Here is a 19,549-nt window from a genome sequence, read left to right as displayed (position 1 = left end):
AGGAGATGTAAGATATATGTATATTTAATAGATGTTATTCAGCAATGAGAAAAAAGAAATCCTGTCATTTGTACCAACATGAGATCATTATGTTAAGTGAGACAAGCCAGATGAAGACAAATTTTGTGATATCACAAAAATGTGGAATTTATAAAAGTTGAACTTGCAGAAGCAGAGAGAGTAGAATGGTGGTTAACAGGAGCTGGAGGGTTGGGGAACTGGAGAGATGCTGTTAAAGAATACAAACTTGCGGGTGGGGGGGGAGGGTGAGGGGATTGGAGGGCAGTCGGTGACCACAGGATGGCCACGGGGTTTAATCTGGGGAACGTAATTTAGTGGTTACCAGAGGGTAAGGGGGTTGGGGGGTGGGAGATGAGGGTAAGGGGGATCAAATATATGGTGATGGAAGGGGAACTGACTCTGGGTGGTGAACACACAGTGTAATTTATGGATGATGTGATCCAGAATTGCACACCTGAAATTTATGTAATTTTACTAACAATTGTCACCCCAATAAATTTAAAAAATAAAATTAAAAAAAAAGAAAAAAAAAGAATACAAACTTGCAACCTGAAGATAAATAAATTGGAGGTTTAATACACAGCGTAGTGATTATAGTCAACAACACTCTCATTTGAGTACACTTCAAACTTTTTGAAAGACTAAATCTTACATGTTCTCACCACAAAAAAATTAATACATGACATGATAGAGGTGTTAGCTGATGATAACATCAGCTAACACCAGTAATCATAGTGCAATAAACAAATATATCAAATAAACACGTTGTACCTTTTAAACTTATACAATGGTCAATATGTTAATTATTTTTCAATTTTTAAAAAAACTTCTAACTGTAAATAATTCTGAGTGTGTTCTGTAACTCACAAGGACTACCCATTTTCCTACAATAATACTAATTAATTTACTATTAGGTTGGTGCAAAAGTAATTGCGATTTTTGCAATTATTGTTAACCTTTTAAACTGCAATTATTTTTGCACCAACCTAACAATAACTTAATATGATTTTCAGTGTTGATATTTTATTTCATACATATTAAAATATTTCACAGATTACATAGGTGCTTTTCTTAAAGGATTACATTTCTATGCCACCCAGAGAAAATGTAAAAGTTGTTATTTATAAACAGAACTGATCTAAATATATATGTGTAACTATGAGTATTGATTATTTGAGATATAATACAAATCAATCATAATATAACATATATTATAATTACATTAAATTATAATATAATATGTATTATCATTATATTAAAATTATAATTTTTCAGGTCCCTTTGAATATTTTAAAAGAACATATTGAGTACTTATAAAAATCCCTGGACAGTACTTTTAACTGTTTCATTCCTGAAATCTAACCCGGACAGTTAAGACATGCTGTCTCTGTTTTAAATCTGCTATATCTCATTTTATGAAAGCAGAATATTTATAATAGTCTATGAACCATTCTATCATTCAGTAGGTCCCTTTTCCTTTCATGTTAAAAGCACTTAGCAGCAAAGGGAACTTCTTTAGTATTCTGGTTTTGCCTTTTTTATTTCTTTGTTTGCAGTGTTTTGACATATTGTGGGGGGTTTTTTGTCCCCTTGATATCTAAAAAAATCTGTTTCTAAAACAATAGAATATGAAATTATTTTAAATTTTATGCTCTCAGCTTTTTATGTCTTCTACAAGTAAACTTTGTTGGTTAAAAAAATAAAACAGTCTGTCTCTATATACGCTCATCTTTTCTAAGTCTAAATTTATCAAACCCAAGGCTTTCTTATATACAAATTAATATAATCTGGGGATGTTATTTATTGTCAATAATAAAGTGGGGTGAAGTGTGTGGAATGAATTAGAATATGGTTGGAAGATATATTTGACATGTGAATATGAACAGTCCTACTCTGTGATGAAACAATGCTTTATGTATAGGTAACTATATTCTAGAAAGATATCCTATACAAAACTTTAGTGGCAGGACTTTCAAACTACAGAAGCAATGACATATCCCGGACTATTTTCAGTAAAGATTTTTTTGTTGTTGTTCTGGAATATAAAGCTGTTTTTAATTAAAGTATAGTTGACATAAAATATTATATTAGTTTCAGGTGTACAACATAGTGATTTGACATTTGTATACCTTTACATGGCGATCACCGTGAGAAGTCTAGTAACCATCTGTCACCATACAAAGTTCTCGTAATATTGACTGTATTTCCTTTGTGTACATATTGAGTACTTATAAAAATCCTGTGACTTATTTATAACGGTAAGTTAGTACCTCTTAATCTCCTTCACCTGTTTTGCCTATCCCCCCACCACCCAACCCTCTGGCAACTATCAGTTTGTTCTCTGTATCTATGAGTCTGTTTTGTTTTGTTTTGTTTTGTTTGTTCATTTGCTATTTTTTTAAAGATTTCACATAGGAGTATATGTACAATGATACAGTATTTGCCTTTCTCTGACTTATTTCACTTAGCTTAATATCTTCTAGGTCCATCCTTGTTCAAATAGCAATATTTCATTATTTTTATGGCTGAATAATATTCCATTATATACATGTACAACATCTTTATCCATTTATCTATCTAGGGACACCTAGGTTGCTTCTATATCATGGCTATTATAAATAATGCTGCAATAAACATAGGGGTGCATATATCTTTTCTAATAGGGTTTTCATTTTCTTAGGATAAACGCCCAGAACTGGAATTGTAAAATAGTTCTATTTTTAATTTTTTGAGGAACCTCCATACTGTTTTCTATAGTGGCTGCCACAATACCATAGTGGCTGTGCCAATCCCACCAAAAGTGCACAAGATTTCCCATTTGTCCACATTGTCACCAACACTTATTCTTTGTTATTTTTTGTTATTTTTTGTCCTTTTGATAATAATCATTCTGACAGGTGTGAGGTGATATCTCATTGTGGTTTTGATTTGCATTTTGCTGAAGATTAGTGATGTTGAGCATCTTTTCATGTATTGGCCATCTCTATGTCTTCTTTAGAGCAATACCTATTCGGGTCCTCTGCTCATTTTTTAATTGGGTTTCTTTATGTTTAGTTTTATGAGTATTTTAGAGCTAATTTACAGGAAAATAAATCTAATTATTGCTGAATATGTGGAGAAATTTTACTTCATGAAATTTGAAGTAGAAAAAATTCAAATTAAGGTAATTATACAATATTTATTGCTCATGGAAGTACAAATAATATCTGGTATTGATAAGTGTTTTAGATGTTTTGGATTGTTTTCTATGAAATATATCATATAAAAAGAATGCATACAATGAATACTGATTTTTTTAAATAAATAATATTTTTAATATTTTATATTTTTTGATGCAATTGTAAATGTCACTGTTTTCTTAAATTCTCTTTATAGTAGTTCATTATTGGTGTATAAAATGCAATTGATTTCTACATATCAATTTTGTATACTGCTACTTTACTGAATTCACTTACTAGTTCTAATAGTTTTTTGGTGAAACCTTTTGGGTTTTTTCTTATGGTATCATGTCATCTGTAAACAATGACAGTTTTACTTCCTCCTTTCCAATTTGGATACAGTTCATTTATTTTTCTTGCTAATTGCTGTGGCTAGGACGTCCAGTAATATGTTGAATAACAGTGGTGAAAGTGGACATCCTGTTCTAGTAAGAAGAATGCTTTTAGCTTTTCCCAGATTGACTATGATGTTAGTTGTGGTTTTGTAATATATAGCCTTTACTATGTTGAGATATGTGCCTTCCTTTCTCACTTTGCTGAGAGTTTTTATCATAAATGGATGCTGCATTTTGCAAAAACTTTTTCTGCATTTATTGATATGACCATACAATGTTTATTTTTCATTTTGTTTATGCAGTGTATCACATTAATTGAGTTGCAGATATTGAACCAACCTTGCATACCAAGAATAAATCTCACTTATTCGTGGTGCATGAGCTTTTTAATGTACAAGTATTACTGAATTTGGTTTACTAACATTTTATTGAGGATTTTTGCATCTATGTTCATCAGGGATATTGACCTATAGTTACCTTTTTTTTTTTTTTTTTTTAAATACCTTTATCTGGTTTTGGAATCAGGGTAATGATGGCTTCATAAAATTAGCTTGGGAAGCTTCCATCCTCTTGACCTTTTGGAATAGTTTGAAAAGAATAGGTGTTAGCTCTTCTTTGAATGTTTGGTAAAATTCACCTGTGAATCAACCTGGTCCAGGACTTTTGATGGTTGGGAGCTTGTTGATTACTGATTCAACGTCATTAGGAGTAATTGGTCAGTTCAGATATTCTGTTTCTTCTTGATTCAGCTTTGGAAGATTATATGTTTCTAGAAATTTATTTACTTCTTCCAGATTGTCCAACTTGTTAGTGTATAATTGCTCATAATATTTTCTTGATTTTCTTCAATGTCTGTGGTGTCCATTGTCACTTCCCTTTCATTTCTGATTTTATTTATTTATGTTGCCCCCCCCTTTTTTTTGAGCCTTGTTAAATGATTGTCAAGTTTGTTTATCTTTTCAAAGAACAAGTCTTGCTTTTGTTGATTTTTTACTAAATTTATTGGGGTGACATTGGTTAGTAAAATTATATGTTTCAAATGTACATTTATAGAAAACACCATCTTTATATTTAATTGTTCACCAGCCAGAGTCACTTCTCCTTCCATCACCATACATTTGACCGTCTTTTTCTCTTCTACCACCCCTCTTCTCTCCTTAACCTCTGGAAACCAGTAAACTTTTGTCGATGTCTATGAGCTTTTGTTTCTTTGATTCTTTGTCTCATTCTTTTGTCACTTTCAGTTTTATATCCCACATATAATTGAAGTCATATGGTTCTTGACTTTTTCCATTTGACTTATTTCTCTTAGCATGATAATCTCAAGATTTATACACGTTTTTGCAAATGGCAGTATTTCATCCTTTCTTTGGCAAGTAATATTTCATTGTGTATATGTACCACATTTTATTAATCCAATCACCTATTGAAGAACAATTCCATTGTTTTTATGTCTTGGCCACCATGAATCTCAAAAGACCATGAATAGTCAAAGCAATCCTAAGAAAAAAAGCACAAGGCTAGAGATATCACACTCCCTGACTACCTTTTGTACTACAAAGGGACAGTAATCAAAACAGCATGGTATTGGCAGAAAAACAGACACAAAGACCAATGGAATAGAATTGAAAACTGAGAAAGAAACCCACATATATATGGCAGATAATTTTTTTTAAATGCATATGGATTTACTTTGAATCTTGCTATTACCTCTAACACCTGGGATTCTTAATATGGAAACTACCCCACAATAAGCATACACCACAAACATTTTGCACATTATTTTACAAGTTTATAAACTTGTAAACTTGTATAGAGTTCCTGATGCTATTCTTGTACTCTATTTTTAAAAGTGTTAACAATTTCCAGAACTTGACTCATTTTCTCACACACGTCCTAGAAACATCAACTTCTCACAATCTTCAACTTATTTTGTAAGCAAATCAATGTTAGCAGTTAACTACCTAGAATGCGAAGGCAAACATATCGGGCTTGAAAACATTTTATTAAAAATTTTCGGATGTTGCTTCCTGTCTTTTAAGTTTAAGAATAAAAAAGCTATTTCAAAAAAAAAAAAAGAAAATATCTATATTGAAATCATTTTCTTCTGTGTGAAGAAATATGAATGAACTGTACATTAATATCTAAAAGCAAAGTAGTTCACTGTCAAAACTAAATATCATAAGAGCACACAAATTCTAAACACACTAAGATCATGTTGCTACTTTGTCTAGGGAATGGTGAGCAATTGGCTTGTCTATGGCTTAGGATCTGCTTCCACACTTGTTTCCTGAGCTTCTTCTACTTCTGAGAGCTTTTCATCATTTTCCAGTGTTTGCTGAAGTTCGTGGATGGTACTAAGAAGAACATGAAACTGTTTCCATCTCAATTCCAGCTTATCTTCAACACTTTCTTTAGTATGTGAAAGGTGCTCTAATACTTTTCCCAGAGCCTCCAGTTCCTCTAATGTCTCATGCCTGTCTGGATGATGCTGGATCACTTTTGCCAAAGCATCATATTCTTGTCGATTTTTTTTGTATTTGTTTTGCTTGAAGAATTTGCTTTATGCACTCAGCAATTTTTTCATGTGTTTCAGCAATTCTATATTCTATTTCTTTGGAAATTTTTTCATAATTTTCCATTTCTCTGAGGTTTATATCATATACCAACAATGTTTTGCCCAGCATACGTTTGTACTGGCTGTATCCCTATTCCTGGGATCCAGAGTTGCACCATTTAATGAAGCTTTTCACTAGCAGATTAATTCTCCAATCATCTCCAGCACCATCTCCATCAATTAGGAGATGCTTCTGTATGATTTTGTCATCAGTCACAGCTCCCATGGGTGCATGGCGGTGGCATCGCTATGGCAGATAATTTTTGACAAAGAGCCAAAAACATACAATGGAGAAAAGACAGCCTCTTCAAATAATGGTGCTGGGAAAATTGGAAATCATGTGCAAAAGAATGAAACTAGACTGCTATTTGTCATCATATAGCAAAATTAACTCAAAATGGGTCAAAGACCTACATAAAAGAACTGAAACAATAAATTGCATAAAAGAAAACATTGGTACTAAACTTACGGACTTTCAGTTCAGAGAGCATTTTATGAATTTCACCAAAAAGTCATGGGAAGTAAAATCAGAAATAAATGAATGGGAGTATATTAAACTAAATAGCTTCTGCACAGCGAAAGAACCCATCACCAAAACAAAGAGTCAACCAACTGAATGGGAGAAGATATTTGCAAACAATGTCTCTGATAAGGGGCTAATATCCAAAATATAGAGAGGCCTTGTATAATTCAATAACAAAAATCAATCCAATTAAAAAATTGGCAATGGACCTGAACAGACACTTCTCCCAAGAAGACATACAAATGGCCAACAGAGATATGAAAAAGTTCTTTTCACCAGCTATTAGGGAACTGCAAATCAAAATCATAATGAGATACCACCTCACACTTGTTAGAATCTCTGTCATTACCAAGACAAATAAGAGCAAGAGGAGAGGCTGTGAAGAAAAAGGAACCCTCATATACTGCTGGTGGGAATGTAAATTGGTAAAGCCACTATGTTAAACAGTATGGAGGTTCCTTAAAAATTAAAAACAGAATTATCATACAACAGAGCAATTTCTTTTATTGGTCTCTTGTATTTTTTTTTTAGCCTCTATTTAGTTTATTTCTGCTCTGATCTTTATTATTTCCTTCCTTCAACTTACTTAAGGCTTTGTTTGCTGTTTTTCTACAGTTCTATTTGATGTAAAGATAGATTGTTTATCTGAGATTTTTCTTGTTTCTTTAGGTATAGACCTGTATTGCTATAAATTTCCCTCTTGTGACTGCTTTCTCTGTGTGCCAGAGATTTGGGGTCTTTGTATTTTGATTTTCATTTGTCTCAAGGTATCTTTTGATTTCTCCCTGATCTCACTGTTGACCACTCATTAGTTAGTACCATGTTATTTAACTTCCATGTGTTTGTGTTTATCAGGTTTTTTTCTTGTAGTTGATTTCTAGTTTCATACCATTGTGGTCAAAGAAGACACTTGATATGATTTCAATCATCTTAAATTTACTGAGACTTGCTTTGTGGCTTAACGTGTGTACTGTCTTGAAAAATGTTCCATATATAATGGAAAAGAATGTATGTTCTTCTACTTTTAGCTAAAATGCTCTAAAAATAGTTTAAATCCATCTGGTCTAGTGTGTCATTTAAAGCCGCTGTTTCCTTGTCCATTTTGTCTCAAAAATCTGTCCATTTGTGTCAGTGGGGTGTTAAAGTTCCTTACTGTAATTGTGGTTCTGTCCATCTCTCCCTGTATGTCACGCAATATTTGTTTTATATATTTATGTGCTTCTACATTGGGTGCATTGATATTTATTAGGGTTATGTCCTCTTTTTCTTTTTTCTTCTTTCCCTTTTTTTTTGGAGTTTCAGGTGTACAAAACAATGTAATAGTTAGACATTTACACCCCCACAAAGTGATGACACCCCTGCCCCAATCTACTACCCCGCTGACATCATATATAGCTGTTATAATTCCATTGACTCTATTCCCTATGCTGTACTCCACATCCTGTAACTACATATCTATTAAATTACAGTTGACATTCATTTTTTTATTATTTTTTATTTATTTATTTATTTTAATTTATTGGGGTGCCAATTGTTAGTAAAATTACATAGATTTCAGGTGTGCAATTCTGTATCACATCATCCATAAATCACACTGTGTGTTCACCACCCAGAGTCAGCTCTCCTTCCATCACCATACATTTGATCCCCCTCACCCTCATCCCCCACCCCCCAACCCCCTTACCCTCTGGTAACCACCAAATTACGTTCCCCAGATTAATTTTCAAACCCCGTGGCCATCCTGTGGTCACCGACTGCCCTCCAATCCCCTCACCCTCCCCCCCACCCCCCACCCCTCCCGCCCATCTAGCAACCCTCAGCTTGTCCTCATTGTCTCCAAAACTGTTTCTGATTAGTTCATTCACTTATTCTTTTCTTTAGAATCCGCAAATAAGTGAGATCATATGGTACTTATCTTTCTCTGTCTGACTTATTTCACTTAACATAATGTTCTCTAGGTCCATCCATGTTGTTGCAAATGGTAACATTTCTTTCTTCTTTATGGCTGCATAATACTCCATTGTATAAATGTACCACAGTTTCTTAATCCAGTCATCTACCGATGGGCATTTTGGTTGTTTCCATGTCTTAGCTATTGTGTATACTGCTGCAATAAACGTAGGAGTGCATAAAGATTTTTGAATTGAAGTTTTGGATTTCTCCGGATAGATACGTAGGAGTGGAATTACTGGATCATAGGGTAGTTCCATTTTCAGATTTTTGAGATACCTCCATAGTGTTTTCCATAGTGGCTGCACCAATCTGCAATCCCACCAACAGTGCACAAGCGTTCCCTTTTCTCCACATCCGCGCCAGCACTTGTTGTTTGTTGATTTATTCATGATAGCCATTTTGACTGGGGTGAGGTGGTATCTCATTGTGGTTTTTATTTGCATTTCTCTGATGGTTAGTGAGGTTGAGCATTTCTTCATATGTCTGTTTGCCATCTGTATGTCCTTTTTAGAAAAATGTCTCTTCAAGTCCTCTGCCCATTTTTTAATTGGATCGTTTGTTTTTTTTGGAGTTGAGTTGAGTGAGTTTTTCATAGATTTGTGATATTAATCCCTTATCAGATATATCATTGGCAAATATCTTTTCCCATTCAGTAGGATCCCTTTTTGTTTTATTGATGGTTTCCTTTGCTGTGAAAAAACTTTTTAGTTTGATATAATCCCACATGTTTATTTTTTCTCTTAGTTCCCTCGAGCGAGGGTATATATCAGTAAAAATCTTACTCCGGGTAATGTCTGAGAAGTTTCTTCCTATATATTCTTCTAGGTATTTTATGGTGTCAGATCTTACATTTAAGTCTTTAAGCCATTTTGAATTTATTTTTGTATATGGTGTAAGGAGGTGGTCCAACTTCATTTTTTTGCATGTGTCTGTCCAGGTTTCCCAGCACCATTTATTGAATAGACTGTCACTCCATCGTACATTCTTGCTTCCATTGTCGTAGATTAAATGGCCATATAGGCATGGATTTATTTCTGGACTCTCTATTCTGTTCCATTGATCTATGTGTCTGTTTTTATGCCAGTACCATGCTGTTTTGATTACTGTAGCCTTGTAGTATAATTTGAAATCAGGTATTGTTATACCTCCCACTTTGTTCTTATTTCTCAAGATTGCCTTTGCTATTCAGGGTCTTTTATGGTCCCATACAAATTTTAGGATTATATGTTCTATTTCTGTGAAAAACGACGTTGGTAGTTTGATAGGAATTGCATTGAATATGTATATTGCCTTAGGCAGTATGGACATTTTAACTATATTAATTCTTCCTATCCATGAACATGATATGTGTTTCCATCTATTTATATCTTCCTTCATTCCTTTCTTCAGTGTCTTATAATTTTCTAAGTACAGATCTTTTACTTCTTTGGTTAAATTTATTCCCAGGTATTTTATAGTCTTTGGAGCAATTGTAAATGGGATTGTTTTTTAAATTTCTCCTTCTGATGTTTTATTATTGGTATATACAAATGCAACTGATTTCTGAATATTAATTTTGTATCCTGCTACTTTACTAAATTCATCTATCAGCTCTAATAGCTTCTTGGTGGAGTCTTTACGGTTCTCTATATATAGTATCATATCATCTGCATATAATGATAATTTTACTTCCTCCTTACCAATTTGGATGCCTTTTATTTCTTTTTCTTGTCTGATTGCTGTGGTAAGAACTTCCAGCACTATGTTGAATAGAAGCGGAGATAGTGGGCAACCTTGCCTTGTTCCTGATCTTAGGGGGAATGGTTTTAGCTTTTCCCCATTGAGTATGATGTTAGCTGTGGGTTTGTCATATATGGCCTTTATTATGTTGAGATAAGATCCCTCTATTCCCACTTTCTTAAGGGTTTTTATCATAAATGGCTGTTGGATTTTATCAAATGCTTTTTCTGCATCTATTGATATGATCATGTGATTTTTATTTTTCATTTTGTTAATGTGGTGTATCACATTAATAGATTTGCGGATGTTGAACCACCCTTGCATACCAGGGATGAATCCCACTTGATCATGGTGAATGATCTTTTTAATGTATTGCTGAATTCTGTTTGCTAATATTTTGATGAGGATTTTTGCATCTATGTTCATTAGAGATATCGGCCTGTAGTTTTCTTTTTTTGTGGTGTCTTTGTCTGATTTTGGGATCAGGGTGATAGTGGTTTCGTAAAAAGTGTTTGGGAGTCTTCCCTCCTTCTGGATTTTTTGGAAGAGCTTGAGGAGAATAGGTGATAATTCGTTTTTGAACACTTTGTAAAATTCACCTGTAAAGCCATCTGGTCCAGGGCTTTTGTTTGTTGGGAGACTGTTGATTACTGATTCAATTTCCGTGGTGGTAATCAGTCTATTCAGGTTTTCTGTTTCTTCTTGAGTTAGCCTTGGAAGGTTGTACGCCTCTAGAAAATTGTCCATTTCTTCCACATTGTCAAATTTGTTGGCATATAGTTGCTCATAGTAACTTCTTAAAACTCTTTTTATTTCTGCGGTGTCCTTTGTCACTTCTCCTCTTTCATTTCTGATTTTATTACTTTGGGTCCTCTCTCTCTTTTTTTTAATGAGTCTGGCTAAAGGTTTGTCGATTTTGTTTATCTTCTCTAAGAACCAACTCTTGGATTCATTGATCTTTTGTATTGTTTTTCTGGTTTCTATTTCATTTATTTCTGCTCTGATCTTTATTATCTCCTTCCTTGTGCTCCCTTTGGGCTTATTTTGCTGTTCTTTTTCCAAATCCCTTAAATGTGAAGATAAACTGGTGATTAGTGATGTTTCTTGTTTCTTTAGGTAGGCCTGCAACGCTATGAATTTCCCTCTAAGGACTGCTTTCGCAGCATCCCATAGATTTTGGGTCGTGGTGTTTTCATTTTCGTTTGTCTCGAGATATCTTTTGATTTCTTCCTTGATCTCCTGCTTGACCCATTCATTATTTAGTAATAAGTTATTCAGCCTCCATGAATTGGTGTGTCTTCCAGTTTTTTTCCTGTAGTTCATTTCTAATTTCATAGCATTGTGATCAGAGAAGACAATTGGTATGATTTCAATTTTCTTGAATTTATCAAGACTTGTTTTGTGGCCTAACATATGGTCTATCTTGGAAAATGTTCCATGTGCGCTTGAGAAAAACGTGTATTTTGCAGCATTGGGGTGAAATGTTCTGAAAATATCGATTAAATCCAAGTGGTCCAATGTATCATTTAAGGCTGTTGTTTCCATATTGATTTTCTGTCTGGAAGACATGTCCCTTGTTGTCAGAGGTGTGTTGAAGTCCCCGACTATAATAGTGTTACTGTTGATCTCTGCCTTTATGTCAGTCAGTATCTGTTTTATATATTTAGGTGCTCCTATGTTGGGTGCATAGATGTTTACTAGGGTTATGTACTCTTGTCGGATTGATCCCTTTATTATTATATAGTGCCCATCTTTATCTTTTAGTATGTTCTTCATTTTAAAGTCTATTTTGTCAGATATAAGTATTGCCACTCCAGCTTTTTTCTCGTTTCCATTTGCATGAAATATCTTACTCCAACCCTTCACTTTCAGCCTGTGTGTGTCTTTTGTTCTGAGGTGAGTCTCTTGTATACAGCATATACAAGTGTCTTGCTTTCTTATCCAGTCAGCCACCCTATGTCTCTTTTTGGAGCATTTAATCCATTTACATTTAAAGTGATTATTGATAGGTACATAGATATTGCCTTTTCTAAATTTGTAGTTAGGTTGTTTTCATCTTTCTTCTATTTACAGAAGTCCTTTTAGTATTTCTTGCAATGCTGGCTTGGTGGTAATAAATTCCTTTAGCTTATTATTTTCTGGAAAGCTCTTTATCTCTCCATCAACTTTAAATGATAGCCTTGCTGGATAAAGCAATCTAGGTTGTAGGCCTTTGTTTTCCATCACTTTGAGTATCTCCTGCCACTCACTCCTGGCCTTCAATGTTTCTGTAGAAAAATCATTTGATAGTCTTATGGGAGTTCCCTTGTATGTAACCCTCTGTCTTTCTCTTGCTGCTTTTAGGATTCTCTCTTTGTCTTTAAGCTTTGCCATTTTAACTATAATGTGTCTTGGTATGGACCTGTTTGGGTTAATCCTGGTTGGAACTCTCTGCACTTCCTGGACTTGTATGTTGGTTTCCTTCATCAGGTTGGGGAAGTTTTCAGACATTATTACTTCAAATATATTCTCAATCCCTTGCTTACTCTCTTCACCTTCTGGTATTCCTATGATGCGCATGTTGTTACACTTGATGTTATCCCAGAGGTCTCTTAGGCCATCCTCATTGTTTTTTATTCTTTTTTCTTTCTGTTGTTCCATTTGGGTGATCTCTGCTACCTTGTCTTCTAAGTCGCTGATTCGATCCTCTGCTTCATCTAGCCTGCTGTTAATTCCTTCAAGTGAGTTCTTAATTTTGGTAATTGTGTTCTTTAGTTCTAACTGGTTTTTCGTTATGATTTCTACATCCTTCTTTATGTTTTCTCTAAGCTCGTTCGTTATGATTTCTACATCCTTCTTTATGTCTTCTCTAAGCTCCTTAAACATTCTTATCACCAGTGTTCTGAATTCTGTCTCTGAGAGGATGGTTACGTCCGCTTCATTTGGTTTAAGTTGTGGAGGCTTCTTCTGTTCTTTTATTTGGGATGTGTATCTTTGTTTCCCCATTCTGGCTGACTGTGTTTATTTTGATATATTAGGTAGATCCCCTAGAGTTCTTAGTTCTTGCTAGGTTATCTTATGTAGTATGTGTCCTTTATATTTGACTCGTACCACGTCGTCCTCCTCTGCGTGTGCTCCAAAGGTGACTCTTGTGTTGTGTACACTGTCCTGTTCAAGAAGATCTTTAATTGCTTTTTGCTAGTGAGTAGGTGGGGTTAACTCCTGGGCTGACCTGTTGTGAGGCTTGGCTCTGCCCTCTGCAGGGCGCTCTGCTGCGTGAGGGTTGACCACCCTAATGTGATTTGGCCTCTATGGGCTCCAGTGCCTGCAAAGAACCCCCTCTAGGTGTGTGACCTGCAGGTCAAACCCGGCTGCACTCCGATTTGGTCTGGAGTTGGCCCCTGGATATGCTGAGTCCCGTGCCTCTCAAGCTGGGCCTCGGCAGGGCAGTTTCAGAACAAAGCAAATCACCAAGCACAACAGCAATGACAACAGCAAAGAAAAAAATCAAGTACATTCACATGCAAAAAAAAAAAAAAAAACAGCCGATAACCCCCGCTCGACACAGGCAAAGATATCAAAGATATAAAGACAAAGCAAAACAAAACAAAGCAAAGCAAAACAAAGCAAAACAAAAAGCAGCGACCGTCTTGGCCTGAGCCCACCAAGCAATGACCAGGTTGTCCTCTGCTGTACCAAAGAGCCCCCAGCTTATTGCGCAGGGAGAGCCGGTCACCTGGTGCCCAGAGAGACTTTGGGACTGCAGACTTAAATGCGTGGGCCTGAGGGGTCTGGATGATAGTTTTTACAAAGTCAGTGCAGTTTCTGCCCTTGTCTGCACGTATGCACACTGAGAGTAGCACCATCAGCCCCTTGTGCAGAACTCCAGAGTCCTAGGGCACTTCTTCAGTGTGTGTGTATGGGTGCGGGCGGGAGATTTCTGATCTGCTGACCGTGCCTCACAAGCTGGGCCCCGGCAAGGCAGTTTCAGAACAAAGCAAATCACCAAGCACAACAGCAACAACAACAACAAAGAAAAATATCAAATACGTTCACATGCAAAACCACCTGATAACCCCCACTTGACAGAGGCAAAGATATCAAAGATATAAAGACAAAGCAAAATAAAACAAAACAAAACAATACAAAAAGCAGCGACAGTCTCAGCCTAAGCCCACCAAGCAATGTCCAGGTTGTTCTCTGCTGTACCAAAGAGCCCCCTGCTTATTGCGCAGGCAGAGCCGGTCACCAGGTGCCCAGAGAGACTTTGGGACTGCAGACTTAAATGCGTGGGCCTGAGGGGTCTGGATGATAGTTTTTACAATGTCAGTGCAGTTTCTGCCCTTGCCTGCACATATGCACACTGAGAGTGGCACCACCAGATCCGTGTCCAGTACTCTTGAGAGTTAAGGCACTTCTTCAGTGTGTGTGTGAGTGCGGGCGGGAAATTTCTGATCTGCTGAAAGCCCAGAGCTGCGCCTACCTCACTGATCTCTGGGTGTGTCTCTGCAGTTGCACCCACCCCGCCCTAGGCAAACCAGGAAGGGTGGGGGCTGGGGATGGAGGGGTCTTCACTCTCCCAGCCCAGCCGCGCGTCGCTCTCTTCCCGCAGGCCAGAAAAGGTGGTGGCTGGGAGTGGAGGAGTCTCCTCTCTCCTAGCGCAGCCAAAATCCCACACACTTCCCAGTCTCCCTGGGTCAGGGCTGCCCGTCAGGCTTCCCAAAGCCTGAGCATTACAGCTCCTCTGTAATCTGACACCACTCCTCAGTTCAGGGGCCGGTTTAAGTCTCTGGAAGGGCGGAGTAGGATTGGAAGAGCGGGGCGGGGGAGGGGCCCAGGTATGGAGGCTATGTTCTTTGCGCTAGGGCCCTCTGGCCTCCCTCCCGGCGGGAAAAATCAGCCGTGGGACACAGGGAAAGAGCCCACCTCCTGGTCCCCGTGCTCTCCGCTCCGCCCTGGGATCCCGTGCGTGTCCGGCACAGCGGGGCTCCACCGCGGTTTCCCGTTTAAGTCTCTGGACGGGCGGGGTAGGATTGGGACAGCAAGGCGGGGGAGGGGCCCAGGTATGGAGTCTGCGCCCCCGGTCCGCCGCAGGACGCGCCGCCTTCCCGGCGGGAGAAATCAGCCGTGGGACGCAGGGAAAGAGCCCACCCCTGGTCTCTGCTCTCTCCGCTCTGCCCTGGGATCCCGTGCGTGCCCAGCACAGCGGGGCTCCACCGCGGTTTCCCGTTTAAGTCTCTGGACGGGCGGGGTAGGATTGGAAGAGCGGGGCGGGGGAGGGGCCCAGGTATGGAGGCTATGTTCTTTGCGCTAGGGCCCTCTGGCCTCCCTCCCGGCGGGAAAAATCAGCCGTGGGACACAGGGAAAGAGCCCACCTCCTGGTCCCCACGCTCTCCACTCCTCCCTGGGATCCCGTGCGTGCCCGGCACAGCGGTTTTTGGTTTCGCCCCCGCCAGCTGAGGCTCCGTTGGGGGCTGGGCTCTCCCGCCGCTGCCGGCCGGGCGTTTTCACTTCGCTCCTCTTTTTCCTTCCCCTGCTCGCCCAATTAGCGCACCTTCAAGTTCTTCTTATCTTCAAGTAATCCACGAATCTCCCCGCTATTCTGTGTGATGAGCGAAAAGTTCTTTGATGGGTTATAGGTCCCGTTTGCAACAAGATCCGGAGGAGAACTCAGAAAGTGCGCCCTGCTGTTGCCATTCCTATGACGTCACTCCGCAGGGTTATGTCCTCTTGTTTGATTGATCCCTTTATCATTATATTAGGTCCTTGTTTGTTTCTTATTATAAACTTCATTTTAAAATCTATTTTATCGGACATAAGTATTGCTACCCCAGTTATTTTATTTTTTCCATTTCCATGTACTTGAAATATCTTTTTCTATCCCTATACTTTTGTAGACAACATATGTATGGGTCTTTTTTTTTCTTATCCATTCAACTACACTATGACTTTTGATTGGAGCATTTAATCCATTTACATTTAAAGTGCTTATTGATAGGTACATAGTTATTGCTATTTTACTATTCATATTTTTATTTTCTTTTGTATGTTTATTTGTTTTCCCTCTTCTTCTTAAAGAAGTTCTTTTAATATTTCTTGTAATATTGGCTTAGTAGTAATGAATTCCTTTAACTTTTCCTTGTCTGGAAAGCTCTTTATCTCTCCTTCTCTCCAGTTTTAAATGATAGCCTTTCTGGGTAGAATAGTCTTGGTGTTAGGCCCTTGTTTTTCATCACTTTGAATATTTCCTGTCACTCCCTCTGGCCTGCAAAGTTTCTGTTGAGAAATCAACTGATAGTCTTATGGGAGCTCCCTTGTAAGTAACTAGTTGTCTTTCTCTTGTTAGATTATCTATTTGTCTTTAAACTTTGGCAATTTAAAGTGTCTTAGTGTAGGTCTCTTTGGGTTCATCTTATTTGGGACTCTCTGCATTTCCTGGGCTTTTTGTCTATTTTCTTCCAGGTTAGAGAAGTTCTTAGTCATTATTTATTTAAATAGGTTCTTGATCCCTTTCTCCCTGTCTTCTGGTATTTGTATGATATGAGTGTTATAATGCTTGATGTTTTCCCACAGGTCCCTTAAATTAGCCTCACTTGATCTTTCTTTCTGTCTTTTTCTTTTCTTTCTTTCTTTCTTTCTTTCTTTCTTTCTTTCTTTCTTTCTTTCTCTCTTTCTTTCTTTTTTTTCTGATTGGGTGTTTTCTGCTACCTTGTCTTCTAAATCGCTGATTCAACCCTCTGCTTCATCCAATCTGCTGTTGATTCCTTCTAGTGTATTTTTCATTTCAGTTATTTTATTCCTTATTTCTGATTCTCTATTTTTTTTTTTTTATGGTTTCTACGTCTTACTTTATGCTTACTATCTCTTTGTTGAAGTTCTCACTAAGTTCCTTAAACAGTCTTATAACCAGTGTTTTAACCTCTTTCTCTGGTATGTGAGTTGCCTCCATTTCATTTAGTTCTTTTCCTGGAGTTTTCTCCTGTTCTTTATTTTGGGAAATGTTTCTCTGTTTCATCATTCTGGCTGCCTTTCTGTGTTTGCTTATGTATTAGATAGATCTGTTATGTCTCTCAGTCTTTGCTAGCTGGCCTTCTATAGTATTTGTCTTGTGTAGTCCAGTGGTGCAGTCTCCCTGATCACTATGCATGTGTTCCAGGAGTGTCCCTGTGTGTGTTGTGTGTATTCTGCTGTATTTAAGCCTTAATTGCTTTTGACACCTCAGTAGGTGAGATTGACTCACAGGCTGATTGGCTGTGAGAATTTACTATATCCATAGCATATAAGCTGCTGTGTGTGCTGACCCTTCAGAGGGGGATTTTCACCAGCAGGTTATTGTGCCTGTTGAGATATGTGTCCCACTGTGGGGCTAATCAGATAGTGCTTTGGTATGGTTTAAAACCAGCTTCTGGGTATGTTGTTTCTTGTGCCACTAGGGAGGAGCTCTTGTGCAGGCCAAATTCAGCAATTGCCTGTGACCATCCTGGGGCTACCTGGAAGGAGTTACAAAGCTATATGCAGTTGGTTGCTCCTGTGCTGGAACTTGAGATGTGTGAGGGTGGCCTCACTATGAACCAAGGCTGGCTGCCACCAGTATCAGGTCTGGGACAGCTTAGCAAAAGGCCTTAGGGCCCCCTAGACCTGTTGCCACCTGCCAGATGCCTGTAAGGCTCAGCTGCTGAAAGAGCCTCCTTCAGAGCATGGGTCAGCCTGGTTGAGTAGGTATTGACAGTGCCCCTGATGATGCTGTTGGAGTTGGGTGAAATGGGTTCCTAGGAAGTCACAGGGTGTGTCCAGTGATTTTTCAATTTAATGGAGATTCATGTCTTGCACCAGTGCTGAGCCTGTGACCAGTCCACAAAATATCCTGAGAACACCATGACCATTTGTTGCTCGCCTTGTAGAACACTGAGAGCTGCCCAAGGAAGCATGCAGTGCAGGCTGTGTCTGACTGCCAACACCAAAATTTTCCCAGGTCACCACGGGCTGTCTGCTGCTATAAAATACTTCTGCAGTTTGTGGGGGAAAGGCCAAAAGCCCAGGATCCAAGAGCGTACCCAGTGATGCCTCACTAGCTTGGCAAGGCAAGGACCCAGGGGGTCACCAATATGGTGCACAATTATGATTTTACCAGACCAATGTTGTCTTAGATTTGGCCTTGTCGGAGATGGTTCAACATAGAAAAGATGGCACCCTCCTGTAGGCTACACATGAGGTGGGCTCCACACAAGGATAATGGCAGCTGTCCCTCTAGCTCTCACCCTGAAGCCACAGCCTTTCTCTGTATGTCTCTGGTGCCTCATGAGTTGCCACCCCTCTGCCAGAGCCCATGGTGAGTGTTTACAAACGCATGAGTCTGTGTGCAAGCCCTTTAATGAGATGTCAGGGTTTCCAGCCACCTTCCATATCACCAGATTAAATGAATGGAGTCTTCACTGATTTTCACTACCAGATGTTATGGGAAATCCTCTTCCTGACACAAGGTTCCTGGGCTGGGCAGCCCAATGGGAGTCTGGGACCTCTCACTTTTCAGGAGGGACCTCCATTACCAAGGTGTTCCTCCCAGTGTTTCACTACTACCTGTGTGTTTGGGGTCAGCCCATTTCATGTCTCCACCTTTCCTCCCAGTCTCAATGTGGCCTCTTCTTATATCTTTAGTTATAGGGGTTTTATTCAGCTAGTCTTCAGATGATTCTTGAGGGTGATTTTTGTATAATTTACTTGTAATTTTAATGTGATCTTGGGAGGTGGCAGGCATAGCATTGACCTATTCAGCCATCTTGAACCTTCACTTGCTACTTTCTCTTTACTAATGTAAACTTTGTGAAATTTGTCCATGTTGTTGTATATAGTTGTAGCTAATTCTTTTGTGAGGTTGTATAGTATTTCAAATATGCATGCACTAAAATATATGTACACATTTTACATTTTACTCTTAATAGATATTTGTATTTAGATAGTTTTTTCTTTAATGATATTATGATCAGTTTTATAATTTGCCTTTTAATATCATATATACAAAACTTTCTTAAGATTTTACACAAATATATATATATATATATATATATATATATATATATATATATATATATTTAAAATCTCACACAGCACTGTCTGCTGTAAGGGAGTTTTTAGCCAGTAACAAATAACTGTATTGGAACACCCTCCCTACTCACCTGATCTGACC

The 19,549-nt window shown here is 38.0% G+C and overlaps 1 pseudogene; it reads right to left on the bottom strand.

Annotated features, from left to right (window-relative positions):
- Positions 1 to 5,684: 5,684 nt before the first annotated feature.
- On the bottom strand, positions 5,685 to 6,417 carry LOC117034067 (THO complex subunit 7 homolog; annotated as a pseudogene).
- Positions 6,418 to 19,549: the final 13,132 nt, after the last annotated feature.

This window comes from Rhinolophus ferrumequinum, chromosome 14 (genome assembly GCF_004115265.2).
Source record: "Rhinolophus ferrumequinum isolate MPI-CBG mRhiFer1 chromosome 14, mRhiFer1_v1.p, whole genome shotgun sequence".
Classification (NCBI taxonomy): Eukaryota; Metazoa; Chordata; class Mammalia; order Chiroptera; family Rhinolophidae; genus Rhinolophus; species Rhinolophus ferrumequinum.
This window is presented reverse-complemented; position numbering and strand designations above follow the sequence as displayed.